Source organism: Hippopotamus amphibius, chromosome 2 (genome assembly GCF_030028045.1).
Source record: "Hippopotamus amphibius kiboko isolate mHipAmp2 chromosome 2, mHipAmp2.hap2, whole genome shotgun sequence".
In the NCBI taxonomy this organism is placed as follows: domain Eukaryota; kingdom Metazoa; phylum Chordata; class Mammalia; order Artiodactyla; family Hippopotamidae; genus Hippopotamus; species Hippopotamus amphibius.
The window spans coordinates 15617693-15638433 of record NC_080187.1 but is presented as its reverse complement, the minus strand read 5'-3'; positions in this window follow the sequence as shown (position 1 = coordinate 15638433).

Sequence of the window (20741 nt, the reverse complement as noted above, 5' to 3'; positions counted from 1 at the left end):
CTTTGTCAAAAGCTTTTTCTGCATCTATTGAAATGATCATATGGTTTTTATCCTTCAATTTGTTGATATGATGTATCACGTTGATTGATTTGCGTATATTGAAGAATCCTTGCATCCCAGGGATAAACCCCACTTGATCGTGGTGTATGATTTTTTTAATGTGCTGTTGCAGTCTGTTAGCTAGTATTTTGTTGAGGATTTTTGCATCTATATTCATCAGTGATATTGGTCTGTAGTTTTCTTTTTTTGTGACATCTTTGCCTGGTTTTGGTATCAGGGTGATGGTAGCCTCATAGAATGAGTTTGGGAGTGCTCCGCCTTCTGCAATATTTTGGAAGAGTTTGAGAAGGATAGGTGTTAACTCTTCTCGAAATGTTTGATAGAATTCGCCTGTGAATCCATCTGGTCCTGGGCTTTTGTGTGTTGGGAGATTTTTAATCACTGCCTCAATTTCCGTACTTGTGATTGGTCTGTTCATGGTTTCTATTTCTTCCTGGTTCAGTCTTGGAAGATTGTATTTTTCTAAGAATGTATCCATTTCTTCCAGGTTATCCAATTGATTGGCATATAGTTGCTTGTAGTAGTCTCTCATGATGTTTTGTATTTCTGAGGTGTCCGTTGTGACTTCTTTTTCATTTCTAATTCTGTTGATTTGCATCTTCTCCCTTTTTTTCTTGATGAGTCTGGCTAATGGTTTATCAATTTTGTTAATCTTCTCAAAGAACCAGCTTTTAGTTTTATTTATTTTTCTTATGGTTTCTTTCCTTTCTTTTTCATTTATTTCTGCTCTGATCTTTATGATTTCTTTCCTTCTGCTCACTTTGGGGTTTCTTTGTTCTTCTTTCTCTAGTTGTTTGAGGTGTAAGGTTAGGTTGTTTATTCGATCATTTTCTTGTTTCTTAAGGTAGGACTGTATTGCTATAAACTTCCCTCTTAGAACTGCTTTTGCTGCGTCCCATAGGTTTTGGGTTGTTGTGTTTTCGTTGTCATTTGTTTCTAGATACTTTTTGATTTCCTCTTTGATTTCTGTAGTGATTCCTTGGTTGTTTAAGAGTGAATTGTTTAGCCTCCATGTGTTTGTATTTTTTGCAGTTTTTTTCCTGTAATTGATATCTAGTCTCATGGCGTTGTGGTCTGAGAAGATGCTTGATATGATTTCAATTTTCTTGAATTTGCTGAGGTTTGATTTGTGACCCAAGATGTGATCTATCCTGGAAAATGTTCCGTGTGCACTTGAGAAGAAAGTGTAGTCTGTCGTTTTTGGATGGAATGTCCTATAAATATCAATTAAGTCGAGATGGTCTAATGTGTCATTTAAAGCTTGTGTGTCTTTATTTATTTTCTGTTTGGATGATCTGTCCATTGATGTAAGTGGGGTGTTCAAGTCTCCCACTATAATTGTGTTACTGTCGATGTCCCCTTTTATAGCTGTTAGCATTTGCCTTATGTATTGAGGTGCTCCTATATTGGGGGCATAGATATTTACCATTGTGATATGTTCTTCTTGGATGGATCCCTTGATCATTATGTAGTGCCCTTCCTTGTCTCTTTTAATAGTCTTTACTTTCAAGTCTAATTTGTCTGATATGAGTATTGCTACTCCAGCTTTCTTTTGACTTCCATTTGCATGGAATATCTTTTTCCATCCCTTCACTTTCAGTCTATATGTATCCCTTGGTCTGAAGTGGGTTTCTTGTAGGCAGCATATAGAAGGGTCTTGTTTTTGTATCCATTCAGCCAGTCTGTGTCTTTTGGTTGGAGCATTTAATCCCTTTACATTTAAAGTGATTATTGCCATGTGTGTTCCAATTACCATTTTCTTAATTGTTTTGGGTTTGTATTTGTAGGTGTTTTCCTTTTCTTGTGTTTCCTACTTAGAGAAGTTCCTTTCGCACTTGTTGTAAGGCTGGTTTGGTGGTGCTGAATTCTCTTAACTTTTGCTTGTCTGGAAAGCTTTTGATTTCTCCCTCAAATCTGAATGAGATTCTTGCTGGGTAAAGTATTCTTGGCTGTAGGTTTCTCTCTTTCAGGACTTTCAGTATATCCTGCCATTCCCTTCTGGCCTGCAGAGTTTCTGTAGAAAGGTCAGCTGTTATCCTGATGGGTTTTCCCTTATATGTTGTTTGTTGCTTTTCTCTTGCTGCTTTTAATATTTTTTCTTTGTGTTTAACTGTCGTTAGTTTGATTAATATGTGTCTTGGTGTATTTCTCCTTGGGTTTATTCTGTATGGGACTCTCTGTGCTTCTTGGACTTGGTTCATTATTTCCTTTCCCATGTTGGGGAATTTTTCCACTAGAACCTCTTCAAATATTTTCACAGACCCTTTCTTGTTTTCTTCTTCTTCTGGGATGCCTATAATTCGAATGTTGGTACGTTTAAGGTTATCACTGAGGTCTCTGAGGCTGTCTTCTAGTCTTTTTAGTTTTTTATCTTTTTCCTGCTCTGTGGCGTTTATTTCTTCCATTCTATCTTCCAACTCACTTATTCGTTCTTCTGCCTCAGTCATTCTGCTGGTTAGAGCATCTAGAGTATTTTTAATTTCAGTTATTTTGTTATCCATTGCTGTTTGTTTTTCTGAGTTCTTATGAACTGTTTCTTGTACTTTCTCTAATTTGTTATCGAGATTTTGTATCATTTTTACTATCATTACTCTAAATTCTTTTTCAGGCATTTTTCCTATTTCCTCCTCATTTATTTGGTCTTGTGGGTTTTTTTCCTGCTCCTTTGCCTGCATGGTGTTTCTTTGTTTCCTCATGGTTGTCCAAGCTTTTGGGGTTGCTTGTCCTGGTGATAGAGGTGTTTATAGAAGACTGTCCAAGCCTCAGACTAATGTCCAAGTATTGGATTAGACGAATATTCAGTCTAGGAAACACATACATGTATAAGACACACAATTATTGAATCCGTTAGGACATAAGGCTCTAGAAAGACTTGACAGAACCCCAGTGTGCTATCAGATATTCAGAGAGAAACCCAGCAGAAATTGACAACTGAAACAGAACAAATCAGAGACAAAAGCAAAAGCAAACAAACAATAAATAACACCCTACACATACAAACATCAATCCAGGGAGATTTTGTAAGCTAGGATCAAATATAGAAATGAGCTGGAGTACCACCAGAGAGAATGGAGATTCTCAGAATGTAATTAGACAACTGTACTAAGAACTAAGATAAAGACAAAAGCCTAATATTAATACCAAGGCAGTGCATCATCTGGAGAATAGAGCAAGGAGTCTGAGCAGACCGATAGTGTTGCTTATAAGTATGTTCAGATAAAATACACTTAAAATGGCTGGAAGAAAGGGGAACAGAAGAGCATAATGTGGTTGGAAATATGCAAAGAAAAAGAAAGGAATAGAAGTGTATAAAAGAAAGGGATGAAAGGAAAGTATGAAAGATATTTTGTCCGTACTACCAAAAACTTAGCTAGATATAGAAGTATTTTAAAAGGCAAAAAAAAAAAAAAAAAAAGAGTAAAAAATATCCTTATAAAATTATGTTGTAAAACTTGTAGATCCCTTAGGGCTAAGATCGTATTTAATAAATCAAAAAAAAAAAAAAAAAAAAAAAAGAGAAAGGAAAAAAAAAAAAAAAGTATCCAGAACTGATCCCCGAATGGACCAGTTCAATAGGTATTGATACTACTATTTCTGTTTCCTTAGCGTCTCAGCTGTAAGTGTCCTTTTCCTTGCCTTGGGTTTTTTTTTTTTTTTTTGCGTTATTCTGTGACCAGCAGAGGTTCCTTTACTGTTCGTCTGTAAGCCTCGGTGTGTGGGGAGGGAGAGGGTGCAATAGTGGCTCCTTCTCCTGGGAGGGAGTGAGCAGTGGCGCACTGTTGCTTCAGTCAGGCTTGGAGGTGCCTGTTGCAGAGGGCGCTGGTGGCTCAGGCGTACACAGAAAGTCTTAGAGTTGGGCCTCTCTCAGGGTTTTTTCTTTTTGATGCTGGTTTTTTTTTTTTTTTTCTCTCGGCAGCCTCCCTGCTGCTGGCATTGCAAGGAGTTTTAATCTAGCCCCGCCCGAGCACCTGAGGGTGCTTGTTATCCCTGAGCGCCTTAGGTGGCCCCGCAGGGCGTCTCTCCGCTGCCTGTTGCAGAGGCGCAGAAAGAGAGAGAGAGGCTATGCGCACGGCTCCTCCCCCCCGCCCGGGAGCCTGCAGCCTCCAGCCGCCATCATGGCCGGGCAGCTCTCAGGGATCGGCACTCCTCTCCGCGGACCTCCTCCCTCCTGTCCTCTCAGTCCGTCACCCTACCGGCAACAATGTTTCTCCCCCTGAACCAGCTCTCCGGTTCCCACGCTCCCGCTCCTGGACCCTCCATTCAGCCGCAGATCGATGTCTCGGTCCGGGAACGCTGAGCTGCGCTGCGGACCCTCCGTATGTTTCTCACTCCCTCCCGTCTGCCACAGCTCCGCCGCTTCACCCTCTTTGAGCCCTCGTAGATGCCTCCCTACCGGCTATGTCGGGCTCCCCGCAGCCCTTTCTGGTGTCCGAGGCCGTCTGCTGGTGTTCAGCTGGTTCTCTGTGGGAATGACTGTGTCCTTCCGTGCATTCCCAATGCATCTGTGGAGAGGGATGCACTCCACGTCTCTCTACTTCGCCGCCATCTTTTTCTCTCCCACTCATTTAATTCTTAAAACAACCCAAGAAATTAGGAACTGTTGTTATCCTCATTTTATAAATGGAGTAAGTGAAGCAAAGGTTGAGTAAATAACTTCAAGGTCATACACAACAAAAAAAGTGGAGGATCTTGAATTTGAACCCAGGAACCCTGGATCCAGAGCCCAGAGTCAATCTTATTACAGCTAATTCATTAAGCACTTTAGGCAATGTTCTCAACTTCTCTGAACAAAAGCAATACTATTATGGTCTACAGTTGGTACCAAAAATTAACTCCCAGATGACAAGATGCTCGAGAAAGGTTAATTCCTTTTTGGCTTGAACTTCACAGTTTTCATGGATTTTTATTAGGGAAAAAATAGTGATAACATTTTTTTAGACGAGGCAGCCAATATATAAAATGTGTCTCATCTACAAATGAGCTGATGGAATTCCCATCCCCCCAGTAGAGGACATAGCTTGATTCCATCTTTTAAAGCCTAAAATGTTGATTAAAATACTTTTATAAGGTAGTAAAAATAAAGCTAATATTAAAAAATCCTGTTTTATTAATCCCCAAAGGGAGAATTTTATTAATTCCTTTAGAATCCAATAAAAGTGCATTTTTTAATCAACTTTGTTTTCCAATTCCTGACCAAGTGTTAAATCATAGCAAAGTAGCTCATATTTCTTGTGAAGCTTCCAGATCCAGGTGAGGAGTGTGGGGGACAGATACAGATGCAGACCTCTTAGACAACTCAGCTGGATAAGATGAACACATGAAATATTAAGTACTATCAGTGCGATACGAAAAAGTGGTACTTAGCAGGGGGATATTTGTCTATTTTATTCCCTTATGAACAGGAACCATTTGTATGAACAGACACATAGTAGGCCCTCAACTGATACTTACCAATTAAGTAGGCAAGAGAATAATCATGTCTTATAGACATGGTAAGAAGTTTGGATTTAACTCAAAAAACAATATATCTAAGAGTTTTAAGCAGGAGAGCAATGTGGTCTGACTTGTTTTGTTTTTGTTTGGGGTTTTTTTTTTTTGTAAATCACCTCAATTTACTGTTAGGAGACAGGAGACAGGAGCAGGGAGGGGAAGGAAACAGCATACCAATTAAGAGGCCATTATATTGTGGGAATAATGATGCCCTGGACCAGGAGGTAGCAGCGGAGATGGGAAGAAGAGGATGGATTTAGGATGTAGTTGGGATCTAGTTCACAGGACGTGCTCATGGATTGAATACGAGAGACAAAGGGAAGAAGGAATCAGAATGACCTCTTGGCAGTCTGCCTGAGCATCTGAGCGAATGGTTTTGACACTTACTGAGATGGGAGCAACACAAGGAGGATAGGGTTCAGGGTTCAGGGTTCAGGGAGAGGAGAAGTCATGTATTCTGTTTTGGACATGTGAAGGGTAAGATGTCTACTGACATCCAAGGAGGGATATCAGACAGTGGGTGGATGGATAAGTCAGGAGCTAGGAAAGATGCTACATTGTTAGCATATTGAGAGATGCCAGGTGGCCCACCAGAAGCCTTTGAATTAAGGGTTAGGCTTGCTTTTTTACCACAACATTAAATCCGTGCCTCAGCCAAACTAAAATCATAGAGTTCTCAGAAACAGATAAAACTGTGAGTGTAAAATCCACAAACCCCAAGGACACCGTGGGTCAGTGCTTATATTTCCAGAAGAAAACAAAAGACAACCAAATGGACCCCCACCTCCGTCATGGGGCTCCTCCAAAGCACTTTAGCCCTCTCCCACACCCAGCAAGTTCTAGGTGAGAGTCGCTGGTACCCACATATGGTTAAAGTCCACCCTGAAAACTGCGGGTTTAATCAGATGTATGGCTTCATCGCTTGGGCTTAATGAGGTAAACTAGACCTCCGGTAATATTGCCTGTATAATTGACATGGTTCTCTGGGAAACATTACGCTTTATAATGAAAATACTGTATATAATTAGAATCTAATAGGAAGAAAATAGTAATTAGCCAGAATTAACTGAACAGACGCAATCAGGCAAATAAAGGTTATCCTCAGGAGAGGACCCTTCAGAGTTCAAATGCACGTCCTATAATTGTAGAGAAGCCCCAGTAATTAAGGGTAATTTTTTCCCTCCATCGTGGTAGAAGAGGTTTTTTTTTACTTTTTTTTTTTTTTTGCTGAGTGGCAGAATGAGTCTGGCCAAGACCGAAAAGGGATCTGAAAGGTCGGACACACAGATCCACGGGAGAAGGGGGAGGGGAAGAGAAAAACAACGGACCCAAAGCCTAAAAGTCCAGCTACGAATTCCAGGTCCAGCTCTGTCATTAAACAGCTGTGTGACCTTGAGTGAATCACTCCCCTTCTCTGATGATGATGGTAACAGCAGCTACCATTTATTGAGTATGTACTTACTGTGAGCTGAGCTAAGCATTTCCCACATGTCGTCTAATGTAACCTTTGGTTTTCTAAACGCTGGATAAACATTCTCTCTTTTTCATTTGTTTTAAGGCACAGATTTTTCTTTTCCTCAGCTTAAACCAGGCACTGAAAAAAAGAATACTAGTGATGGCAATAATAACAACCCTCTCCAGGGTTGTGAGGACCAATTAAAATGATGCCCCTTTTCCAGCTTAAGAGAGAAAGAAACAAGCCTTTATGGCCACTTGTTCGCACCAAGAACATTCCAAGAGCCCGGAGCTGTCAGACCCCAAGCCTAAACTCCCCTGGCTTTAAAACACCCATCCAATTAAAGATAGTCACAACTGCTTGCATCCTCAGGGAGCAAGCCCATGCTCAAAGGCTGCAGCCACAGATGTGCTCCCGGGAGGACACAGGGTCACTCACTGAACTGCTTGACCTGCAGGAGGATGAGAGTGGAGTTTGGCGGAGGAGAGTGAGCCCTGAGCAAAGCCAGGGAAGCTCCTGGGTGGGCTGCTGAGAAAGGGGTCTTCACAGGCTGGTCCAGAGCAGGAACTCCAGCATCACGTGCTCCAGAGTCCCCATATTAGGAATCAGAACGCCGACAAAACACCTTGTTCTCACCAGCAGGAGAGGGGCATGTTTGACCCAGGGTTACACATCATAGCACTCAGCCCTGCTCCTTGGGACAGCTGATTCTCTTAGCAAATCCAATCAACATTCATGGGCCAGGCTCCGGTGGGCACTGGAGTTATAGGGGCTGTTCTTTGTGGTGACTGCAGCTCAGGGAGCAGAAGTAAGAATGGGGAGGAGGCAGAGAGATACATCACGTGTCAAGCAGGTAGGGGCTGTGATAAAGGATGCCCGGAGGAGGTTGAATACCACCTGGGGTGAATGGACAGATCTGGGAAGACTTCAGGGAGAGGCAGCACTTGAGTTCAACCTCATAGGTGGAAATAAGAGAGAGGAATACTTTGGGAACAAGGACCAGCCTGGGCAAAGGCATCATGGCAGATGGATACACAATACAAGTCGCGGAAATCATTCGAGGCTCTGCTATGGCCGATCTATAGAGAAGCAGGGGTTTCTGGTCCTCTCCTGAAAGGAGATGGGGACAACTTGGGTTCCTCTCTCCACTCCCATCTTCCTCTCTCCCCGTGAAAAAGTAGTGGGTTAGATTTGGGAGACTGCAGGGCAATTCATTCTGTTGTCCAAAGGCCATTCACGGGAAAGAGCAAACAAGAAGGGTATCTTCCAGGGGTGAGTAAAGACATCTCTCTTGGGGCTCCCTTTACCGCCCTCTGCCCAGGAGTGGTGGATGTTGCTCCTGCAACAGGCCTGTATTTGCTGTGCAGCTTGTCCATCGGTCCCAGGGTGGATGAGTTCCACAGCCCAGATTCAGGCAAGCGGTTCCAAGTGCAGCTGAACCATTAGTGAATCTGAGAGTGGTTTTACTTCCTACCTGAATCTTTGTGTTTGTTTTTCACTGGGTGAAACCTGGAGGGGGATGGGAGACAGCGAGTGACAGCCCAGGCCTTCCCATCGTGTGCTGCAGGATCAGTGCAGGGTTGGGTGTGCCTAGATCACGGAGAAGGTGGTGGATGGTGGAGGATGAGGCTGGGAAGGTGGACTTAGGAAATGGAGCATGTGAGATCCAAGCTGTCAGACAATTTCAGTGCCCTTTCCCCCATACCAAATATCAAATCCATCTGAAGTTTGAAATGCACACTCTCTTTGGGAAATGGGGATCCAGTCTTAAGGGCCCTGCCTAACAATCTGTATGTTGAAACTTGTGCTCAATCATGTTCATATCCTGGGTCCTAACATCCCATAACCCATCTCCCCACCTATATCAATACAATTTTGATACTAGAGATATCAGCATGAGAGTGGAGAAAGGTTTGGGGGGATTCATAAGGGCCACTAGAGGAAGAAGGAATGGATGGACAAATGGCCGTGGGACCTCAGTCTCTAGTTATCACCAAACTGATGGATATGTAAAGCATGTATTTGTCAAATGCCTACTGCCTGCAAGACTTTGTAAGAGAGGCCAGGGAAACTTGACAGAGAGGTTACACATATTTCTTCCTTTTGAAGAATTTACCATAGAGCAAGAGAGAGGAGATTTGTATAAGATAATTCTAATACAAGGTGAGAGGAAATAAGATGATTAGATTATGTGCTGTAAAGTGCTGGGTGTTTGCAAAGGAGAGTGAGAGGATTCTTTGCCAAAATGATTTTTTTTTTATTTTTATTTTTGGGGGGGTACACCAAGTTCAATCATCTGTTTTTATATACATATCCCCGTATTCCCTCCCTCCCTTGACTCCCCCTCCACCCTCCCTCGAGTCCCCCCCATCCCAGTCCTCTAAGGCATCTTCCATCCTCGAGTTGAACTCCCTTTGTTATACAACAACTTCCCACTGGCTATCTATTTTACAGTTGGTAGTATATATATGTCTGTGCTACTCTCTCGCTTTGTCTCAGCTTCCTGGAAGAGGTGGTCTTGAAGCTGAAGCTTGAACACTAGGAGGATTTGAAAATGCAGTATGGAAGAAGCATAACAGGCAAGACCACGAGGGTGACATTATGAGACAAAAACGGGGAGAAACAGGAAATCACGAAGGCCACTAGCTCCATGTAAAGAAGCATTCTGAAAAAGTAAATGCAAGTCACATCTTGCAGAATTGTGATGTGAAACCAAGGTGAATTTTGCCCCGCATTTTCTTTTTTTTTTTTTTTTGGCTGCACCAGGCGGCCTGTGGTACCCTAGTTCCCCCATCAGGGGTCAAACCCATGCCCCCTACAGTTGGAGCACATAATCTCAACCACTGGACCACCAAGGAAGTCCCTGCCCTTGGGAAGGCATTTGAGCAGTGCGCGACTCAAGCAGAGCAGGATCCTGGTGCAACTGACCACAGCAGCGCCCTCTAGAGGAAGAGTATGATGAACAGGAGGCTCCTTGGCTGAGTCTCTTCCCTGGAGCAAGTCTCTCACCTGTGCTGAGTGACAGGTCAGGTGATGGGAAGTGATGTCACGCAATGGTTTTTGCAGATCACCGAGTGCCTCTGCCCTCTTCCTTTTCTCTGTGAGAAGTAGGACCCAAGACAGCTCTGACGATCACAGGTGGTACCCTCTTGTCTGGGCTGCCTACATCTATTATTAAAGCCACTTAATGCCTAATTACTCAACCAGCCCAAAGGCTTCGGAGAGCTCCTTGCCTAAGAGCAATCGGAGTTGTCAGACATTTCCAAAAAGCACACAACTCTCTTGGAGGTCTCGGAATAGCTATGTCAGTGGCCCTAATGGAACATAATTTCCTGTAAAGGAAAACTAATTTAATATTTTCAGGTATTATGTAACCAAGTGCCCACAGAGCAAGAGAAGACAACTGCTAACGAGAAATAATCAGAACTTAGTACCCCCATGGAATCAGAAAGCCTGCAGGTCTATTTAATGCTGCAAAGGGGGCCCCCGAGAGTGGCTGACAGCAGAGACAGGAGCAGGCTGGCATCAGGTGAAAGCACATGTGCTCTGAGCCTGGCTAGATTGGAGTTTGAGTCCCAGGTCAGCTGCTTATTGGCTGTGAGGCTTTAGACAAGCTACCTAACATCTCTGAACCATGATGAGGTTTCATCAGCAGCAGAATGAAAACAACATAATCCTAACCCCTCCAAACTTAATCCTAACTCCTAGCAATGTAATCCTAACTCCACTGTTGTGAGGATTAAACAGAGGAGTTTATGAGAAGTTCATAGCATTGTGTCTGGCACTTAAAAACATGCAATAAAGGATTACTAATTTATTATAGCCACTACTACCATGGATCAAAGTTAAGAAAAACTTTTCTCTCACCCCTCTTTCAGGAAGAAAGGGTGAGGTAAGGGTACCAATCACACAACCTTCTGGGGTAAACAACATACAGCAACAGGATGTGATGTCTAATTTTATGTGTTGACTGGACAAGAGATGCTGAGATAGCTGATAAGACATTATTTCTAGGTGTGTCTGTTATGGTGTTTCTGGAAGAGATTAACAGTGGAATGGGTAGGGACTTCCTAGGTGGCACAGTGGTTAAGAATCCACCTGCCAATGCAGGGGACACAGGTTCGAGCCCTGGTCCAGGAAGATCCCACATGCCGTGGAGCAACTAAGCCTGTACGCCACAACTATTGAGCCTGTGCTCTAGAGCCCACAAGCCACAACTATTGAGCTCGTGTGCCACAACTACTGAAGCCCACGCACCTAGAGCCTGTGCTCTGCAACAAAAGAAGCCACCACAACGAGGAGCCTGCACACCACAACCAAGAGTAGCCCCTGCTCGCCGCAACTAGAGAAAGCCCATGTGTAGCAACGAAGACCCAACACAGCCAATAAGTAAATAAAAATAAATAAATAAATAAATAAATTTTAAGAACAAATGAACAAACCAAAACCAAAAAAAAAAAAAAAAAAACCCAAAAAACCAGTGGAATGGTAGACTGAGTAACAATGGCCCAATACAGGTGGGCATCATCCAACCTGCTGAGGACCTCAATAGAACAAAAAGGCTGAGGAAGGGTGAATTTGTTCTCTGCTTGAGCTGGACATCTGTCTTCTCCTGCATTTCAGCATCAGTCCTCCTGGTTCTCAGGCCTTTGGACTCAAACTGGGACTAACACCATTGGCTTCCCTTGGCCTCTAGGCTTAGGGATTGGACTGGAACTACACAATCGACATTCCTTGTCCTCCAGTTTGCAGACAACAAATCATGAGACTTAGCTTCCATAACTGCCTGAGCCAATCTCGCATAATAAATCTTTTTATATCGCTAAATGTGTCCTATTGGTTCTGTTTCTCTGGAGAACCTCCTACAGATGCTCACTCCAGCACTCTTCCTCAACTTCCCAGCCAAAATCTGATCTCCAAAGGAAGGAGCCATGGCCATCTGACTCTGTGTTGAATCCCTAAACCAAGCCCAATGCCTGGCACGTAGAAGACACTCACATAATATTGGAAGAACAAGCATTATCTCTTGCCTGGATCTTGGATTGCAAAAGCCCCCTTATTTTCCACGCAGTGTCGCAGCCACTTCCTCCAGGCTACCCTCCTTTACTGCAGTCAGAAGATATTTCCAAACCTTCAACCCTGTTACATGAGCTCCCTGTTTACAAGGCACAACAGGATTTCCAATGCATAGGCAGGATTGGGAACTGCCAGCTAGAGATGCCAGTGGGAAAGCTCTGTCAGAGGATCCTCTGAATAATGGCTCCAGCATCCCTTTCAGCCCAAACAGGGTGGGAAGGACAGAGTTACTGTTCTGAAATAGCTTATGAGGAGTAAGAAATGACCTCCAGAGGACCTGAAAGGTACGACTTCACCCAATGGAGAGTGCTAATCAGAATTGATACCTAAACCTGCATTCATTTATTCATTCACATATATTAGGCTCTTATTATATGCTAAGCAGGGTATTCAAACTCAGGTGATCACTCCAGCTAAAAGACTTCCTGTTTCTGAACCATCACCCCAAGCCAAGAGCTAGTAGAGAGGTGATTCCTGACCCTGGGCTGAGAATACCAGCAACTTGCCCTGAGGCTCTGATGCCTCCAAGGCAATGACTGACCAATGGCAATTATTTTTGTTTTATCCAAGCCTTTAATTGAACAAAAAATTATTGAGTGTGTTCAGAGTGATCAGACTATGTTTTATTTACCAGTCAACGTTATGCAAGATAGATTTGTTGTCTCCAGTTTACAGAAGATAAAGAAGTTGAAAGAGCTCTTAGGGAGTTAAGCTGAAATCTCACCCCACGCCTGTCTTCACCCTTCCAGTATAGCATGTCATTTCTGCCTCTATTCATTGATCCATGGATTTAATCAAATCCGAACAACATTTGTTGAGCACATTCTCATGCCAGACACCAAATGAATGAATAAGCAGAACAAGCCTTCTTCTGTAAAAAGTCATATTGTACAGATTTTTGGCTTTGAGAACCATGTGGTCTTTGTCATAATTACCCTCCCATGGTAACACAAAAGCAAGCACTGACAATGCATGTTCCAATAAAACTTTATTTTTTTAAAAAAGTGGCAGACTGGGTTTGGCGCATGGGTCCTAATTTGTCAACCTCTGTTCTGGAGAAAAGGAAACTGGGGTCAAGATGGGGAAGGGGACTTGCCCAAGGTCACCCAGCTGCCCAGCGATAAGCTTCCATCCACATCTGTGGCACTTCCCTGCCCTCTCTTCCTCCACGCTGCCTCCCAAGAAACCCAAGGGACTCATTCTTTCATCGTCTGATCTCCCTCAATCCTCTAAGCTTTATCTGTCCCGATTAAAGCGAGCTTACTGTGCTCGAGACGGGTTATTGCTTTTCACGATTCTCTCCCAAGAACATAAGAATAAATCAATCTTTCTGTCTTAATAAGTTGATAATCATTGTGAAATATTTAATGTGCTCGGTGCCATCTTTGATCTTCAGGCTTCAGCCAGAAAATCATTCCCCGTACTTTCCTCACTCAGATGCTATGCCGTGTATTTGCTTTTCTTTGCTCCTCTTGTTTTTTCAGTCTTATAGCACCTTCATTTCTCTCTGTTTGCCATCTATTCTCTCTTTCTAAAGTTGAATTTTGTCCTTGATGATAGGTGGTCCCTTGCTACTCATCTGGTTTTTTTTGTTTGTTTTGCCTTTGTTCATCACTTTGCATGTTCATACTTACTTTGTGAAAGATCCAGAGGCTCTCAGTTCTCAGAAGGCAGCTATCTAATCCATCTCCCTTCCTCCAGGCAAGACGTCATTCATTTATTTACTCACTCATTCAATAAATACAGATTGAGCATCGCCGGGCAAGGGGGATACCGTGATGGACAAAACAGACATGGTCCCAGCTTTCACGGAGGGGGGAGAGCTCTCAGTGTAGTGGGAGAGCCCAACATCAATCACATACAAAATATACAGTCACAATTTGCGATGCTGAGCAAGGCAATAACAGAGGGACCCTAATTTACCCCATGGGTGGGGTTCATTGGGCGGGGTCAACATAAAGCCTCATAAGGTATAGAAGTGAACAGAGATGCGAGGTTGGAAGGGGACTTCCAGCAGAAGGAACAGAGAGGGGAAAGTCTGTTCACCCAGAACTATCTACTAACCACTGCTTAAAGCTCTCTAGAGGGAAAGCAAGTGTACTCTCCATTTCAGATGATCAGTTAACAGCATCTCAGTTTAGGGATGCTTCTTCTTGCTTTACATTAAAACCACCCTTTAGGATAAGAGAATTATTTGCATTGGATCTAGGAGGGCCGTTAAGGATCATCTGCAATAACCTCTTTACTTTACAGATGGCCAAGCTGGTGCCTAGAGAAGGGGAAGACTTGCCTAAGGCCAAGGGAGACTCCAGCTTGAGCCCCTGACTCCCAGTCGGGTGCTCTTTCCCAGCTTCAAAGTTAAATTCCATTACCACGAGGCTTCTTAAAGACAGGGTGTGAGTGTATTCCCTTATGGATGAATGGCTATAACATTAATAATAATAGCCATCTTTCGTTAAGATGCGTCCACACTCCAGGTACAGTTAAACATCGTACATGCATTAGCTTTTTTAGAGTCGGTCACCCAGTGGCACAGAGCCTGATCCTGGCCCCTTGTTTCTCCCTGTCCCATCTCAGCTGTTTGAGCCCTCTGTTCAGCTGGGGACCTCAGGCCTGGAAACAGAAGGGGCTCTGCGCACCCAGCCTGTCTTCCTTCTCTGCACCACAGCAGGAGGAATGGGATTGGCCATTTAGGCAGCATCGGGCCGTGGGCCCCATAGCATACTAATCAGTCCCTAGAAATAGATGCATTAGGGATGAAAACATTTACTGGCAACACTATCTGGCTTCAATCTTTCACCTTCACTGGGTAATGAGATGAGCTAGAACATTAAAACCAACAAACAGCCTTTGGTGTTTACAGCAAATGTTTGCAAGAGCGCGGGAGCCAGAGGTGCTCTGGGGAACATCTGGATTTCTGGAAACTGTGTGATTACACAGATGTGTTAGATTCATCAAGCTATAAAAATATCCTGTGATGTATGTCGGGAAAGAAAAACAACCTCCCAAAATGGATTTGGTACAAATTATCACTCATAGCAAAGACACCCAAAGAAGGCTGATGTGAATCCAGGCTCTGGGGAGACCTTCAAAGCTGGGGTGAAGTGGGTACTTTCGAAAATGATCTCTGATTGACAAGGGCAAGGTGGAGGTGAGGCCTGAGGATGTCAGATCTATTTATCTGTTTCCACATCTTTCATAATCCTCTCTGTGGTACCCATTGCATTACTTGGATTGAGTCTCTCCTTTTCTTCACACTTTTGGGTCTCTATATTGTCCCCAAAATATATTCTACTGACTTACAAAATTCTGTGTAATATGCCCTAGAGCTCTTTTCCACATTTAATCTTCTGCAGACACCCCCTAATACCAAAATAAGACCCATCCTGTTTCCCTACACATTCAATTTGCCTTCATGTAAACACACAACATCGTGCCTGATTTAGTTTGAATCCTCAAAAATTGTTTTGCTTATTTTTTTCTAACGGTTAAGCAAATGACTAAGTCAAGAAGTTGCCTCAGGGCCTTTGCATGTGCTCATGCCCATGCCTAAACTCTCACTGAGTCCCAGCGTTCATGCAGGAGCTCTTCTTCCTCACAAACCTGATTCCAGGTGGCATCACCTGTGGATAGATTTTCCCTCCACTCCTTTCCCCCGGGAAGAGACTTGCACAAATCTGTAGTTTAGCCCATAAAACTTCTTTTTTCTTTTAGACGTGTCTTTGTCATGGTCTATAGGCTTCTTAAAGCCAGAAATGCTGTCCTGTTCATTTTTGTAGCCCTGATGTAGCCCTGAACAATATTCGATACACTATGGCGGCACTAGATGACCCTCATTCAAATATAAAGAACTCTTTTTACTTGAAGTTCTGAGAGTTTGTAATTCTGAAATGAACTTCATCATAACCCTGAACGCACCTCCCAGAGTTGCATGCTCTGGGAAAGATTCAGCGGGAGTTATTTCTCTCCATTCGGAAGCCAAGATGGGATGAGTGGTCATAGTGGCAGTTAAGGGTTAGATTAGCGTGAAAGATGTAACAATGGGTCCAGATGGACATTTAAATCCAGCTCTAATTATTTCTTTTAAGAGTGCAGTTTTGCAACCGTGAATAGTGTGAATAGGAAATGGTATGAATAGGAAAATAAACAGTATGAATAGAAAAAAATGATATGAATAGAAAAATAAAAGTGTATGTTATCTATGGCTGCACGTTGATAGAAACCAGTTGCAGTACCAGGTGTAAGTTCTGGGCAGATCCAGTTTTCCTGACTCCTAGCACAGTCTTCACCTCTTGTGGCAGAAAGTGATGGATGAAACTCTATGTGTTTCATGGAGGGCGATCCCCAAAACAGCCCTTAAGTTCAGAGAGCGTTACTAGGCAAAGCCCACGTCTGTGCCTAGGAGAGCGGTTCCTCTAAACTGCCTTCATGTATCAATATGTGCATTTATGTAAAAGTAATTAGGAAACAGAATAAAGCAATAGAAGTTCAGTTAATTTCTTAAGAATTCCTAGCACTTAGCATAACAACAGACACTCTCTAGAAGTTAAGTATTCGCCTTTCTGTTCTATGGAGGAGGAAACAGAAGCCCCCAAAAGTTCATCCTGAGCCCAGTATCAACCAGCACAGGGTATAAATCCAAACCACAGGGATCAGAAGTACAAAAAAGAAAACAAACAAACAAAAAAAGAGTAGCAATAATGATTAGCATCTCAAAACCTTCACCAGTAGTGACTGTGATTGCATTTATCATGTACCCTCTATGTTCCGGGCACTTAGGGTATCTCATGCCAGTTTTAAAATATAACCAGGACAAAATGTTATCTTGAAACAGCATTTCTCAAGGGGTGTTCTGGGACCACCAGCATCAAAATCATCCGGGGATTTTGTTAAATGTACAGATTCCTACTTCTGACTTCAAACTTAGTAAATCAGAATCTCTGCAGGCAGGGCTTAGGAACCTGCATTTAAACCCTCACTCCAGGTGAGCCTTAAAAACACTGAAGTATAAGCACTGCTAAGTTCATCAAAATCCTCAGAAAGAAGAATTAGCGATTAAAAGCTGGCGTTTACTCACATTACGTCTGTGTATTATGCTGGGTTGCAAATGTAGCTAGTTAGGTTTAAATTCATTGAGCCCAGCTCCCAGTTTACTCCACAGAGGGAACCCGGTTAGGGTCCATATGCCCTTCGAGAGCCTTTGCAAAGACCAGAGTTAAAAGCAACCGCTTTGACCAGCAACCACGAGCATGTGCCTCTGAGTCGAAAATATTTTACAACACGAAACCACAGCAGAAAGAAACGGGTCACCTTCCAGCCCCTTCCATCTTCCACCCTAACCAGAGTCCCCCTCATTCTACAAATGAGACCCTGTAGGGCCGGCGGAGACAGGAAATTGCTTCACCAAGAGCGACTCCGGGAGATGAGGGCCTCCCTTTCTGGGAGGCATGGAGAGACAGTGGAGGGGCACCGAGAGAGACAGAACGCCCATTCCAATAAGGAAACGGCTTTAATCTATCAAAGTAATTCTCCTTCTTTCAGGGAAAGAGAACATGAAATTGCACAAAATGACTTACAGAATGGCGCCCAGTCTGATTAGCGTGGGGCCCAGAGCTCTCTGCACTTAGTATGTAAGGTAGAAAGCCTATTTGAATATTCTTTTTAAAAAATTGCTAACATGAAAAGGGAGAAGAACACATTTGTCTCTTCAAAAGATAGACGTTTGGAGGAAGGAAGCACATATTTAGAAGACTTTATAGAGGGTGCTTAGTGGGAGGATGGAGAGCCTGTGATCATCAGAAGAAAATGGCATTTTCATTCCTGACCCTGTCACCTCCCACTTCCCCCCACACCGTGTCTCCCTGTCACCGGCAGGTTCAAGTCTAATCCCTTAGTTTGGTATTCAAGTCACTTTAGGGTTTAGAACAGGGCTAGTAAACTTTTTCTGTAAAGGGCAAAATAGGAAATATTTAAGTAGTACATGCCCTATAGGCTCTGTCTCAACTACTCAACTCTGCCTTTGTAGCCAGAAAGCAGCCAGAAATAAAACATATATCGCAACTCTCATGTTGTGAAGTTTTTTGTCGACCATAGGTAAAGATTGTGTTCCAATAAAATTTCCTGTGTGAAATTTTTTGTATTTCATATCATTATCACGTACTACAAAAGATTCTTCTTCTTTTGATTGTTTTTTCCAACTATTTAAAAAAGAAAAAAAAAGCTCTCAGGCTGTATAACAATAGGCAGCGAGCCAATGTGGCCCCCGGGTTGCAGTTTGCAAAAGCCTGGACTAGACTCTGCTCGAATTTCTTGCCCCACCTCATGGATCTTCTGGCTCTTTCAGTACGAAGGGCTGTCTTTTCCACGCACAAGCCCCTTCATTTCCAGATTCTGTATCACCTGCCTGTTCATTCTTCCTGGATTATCTTTCTCTGCCCTTTGCAAACATCCTCCAGTTTCCTCAAGCCCAGTACCCTTCCTTGATGACACCCACCAAGAGGTGACCTTCCCATACATGTTTTATCCACAACTTTTATCACCCGTTGCAGACTCCAAGCTACTTATAAATAAAACAATATTCAGCAGTTACATTCATGCTTCAATTAATTCCCCCCAAACAAACCTCTGAGGTAGGTTATTACCCCCAGTTCACAGACATGGAAACTGTATCTTAAAGAGGGCTGTTCATTCGCCTGAGGGCATGCGGTGACTAAAGGCAGAACAAGAAGAGCGCCCAGTGATTAGGTACAACTCACACTCTTAACCTTGATGTTATGCTGTCGGAGAAAAGACCTCATAGCTTCCAAATTGCATTCTGCACAGTGTCTCAAAAATAAGGGTGCTCACTGGGTATTCGTCCAAATGAATATGAAGGCTTATTTATCTCATTTAAGAAGCCCCAGGAGATTAGTCGTAAGCAAAGACCCCAACACCAGTGAGAAATGACAAATAATAGCTGACAATCCGACTTTGAGACAGGGCAGTAAAAATAAACCAAAGGATGGTAAACATCAGCCCAATTAATTCACAAAGCACGGGGGTCTGGTGCCATTTGGTGTAGGGTCTGGTGGTCCTGCACACGCCCTGAGTCCCCAAGAGCATTGCTGTGTGATGACACCCTCTAGGATGGGATGACTAGTGGCAAAGCTGAGTCCTCACCAAATGGTGGATTAGATGGTCAGCTTAAAAATCAGGGAAGTATGGGATCTGTTTAGTGGGATACCCCAGCCAGTGGTCTTTCTCTTTCTTTTTTCCTTTTCCCCCCTTCCCCCCTTATTCCCTCCCTCCCTCCCTTCCTGCCTTTCTTTCCTTCTTTCTTTCAATTCTCTGTATTTGAAGAGGTTAGCTCTTGTTTATTTAATGATCCCTACTCTGCAGACTTACTTCTTCCCTGAGGATAAAGGGGACTCAGTCGTTTTTCTGAATCATCCTAATGCTGCAGTGAGGTCCCTCTATTTCACCTGCTACTCTGTATCTTCTGACTTAGCTGGAAATAGTCTCCCTGTTCTCTAGGGATTCATATGTTCACATCCAACACAAAGTAACACACGCTCAGTTCCTCCTGTATGTAATAACCTGTGCTGGGCCATGCTGATGTGGGAGGAAGACAGCGGTTGCCCTCAAAGAGTTGATGATCTGGGAAAGAATCAGATGCTGACACAACTCAAGAGCTCCATTTTTCTCACTATGCCCAAAGACGGCAATTTCATAAAAAAGGAAAAGGACATGGAGCAAGGAAAAAATACATAAATTCTTCCACCAAAATAAAAACAAAAAACCCTTGGGTTTTCACATAAATTCTTGGTTGCCTTGATCATGTTCTCCTTACACTCTACCATCTTGAAACTGGAGACAGCACACTTTTATTTCTAACCTCAGCCCAATGCAGTGTTGGAATCTCCTGATATCTGGTTTGGTCCCTGCGAGGCTTGTCCAAGACTTTCCTTTTGCTCCAGCCTGGCACGTGCTATCCATTCTCCCTCTGGAATCTAAACTTGGTGCGTTCCTATTTCCGACGTGTTGCTCTGGCCGTGACCCTAGCAATTCAGATGGTGCCTAACCAGGTGTAAAGGAACATGGGCCACCACTGCGAGCAGAGATCGCCTATCACTGATTTCATACTCATTCCTTTGGTAAATATTTAATGAGCATCTACTTAATGTCAGGCACTGCGCCGGGTCCTGGGGTACAGAGATACTGCTAATCCATGCCCTAGAGACTCTTGTCATCTACGGGAACGATGGGCTCTCCACGGTAAGTTCTGGGATCCACTGAACACACACTCCCAATGCTTCCTCTTTACAGCAGCCTCTGTGCCAGATGCTGGGGTTTCAGGGATGAATAAGACAAAGTCCCTCCTTCATTGCACTTACTATGTCACTTGGCACGTGTGGTCTTTAAGTCTGTTTGTACATATCTGGCTTTCCTACTTCCAAGCACCTGGTAGTACTGCTCTTCCCCACCTACTTGACTCTGGCAAGCTCATCTGACTCACCTTAGCCAATGAAACATGTGTCACTTCCAGAAAAGAAGTCTTTAAAATGGTGGAGGCTGCTAGGAGGACACGGGGAGGTATGACCATGAGCAAGTGTCTTCACTTCTCTGAGCCTCAGTTATCTAATCACCAAAATGCGCATAATATCCACCTCAAAGAGCTTTC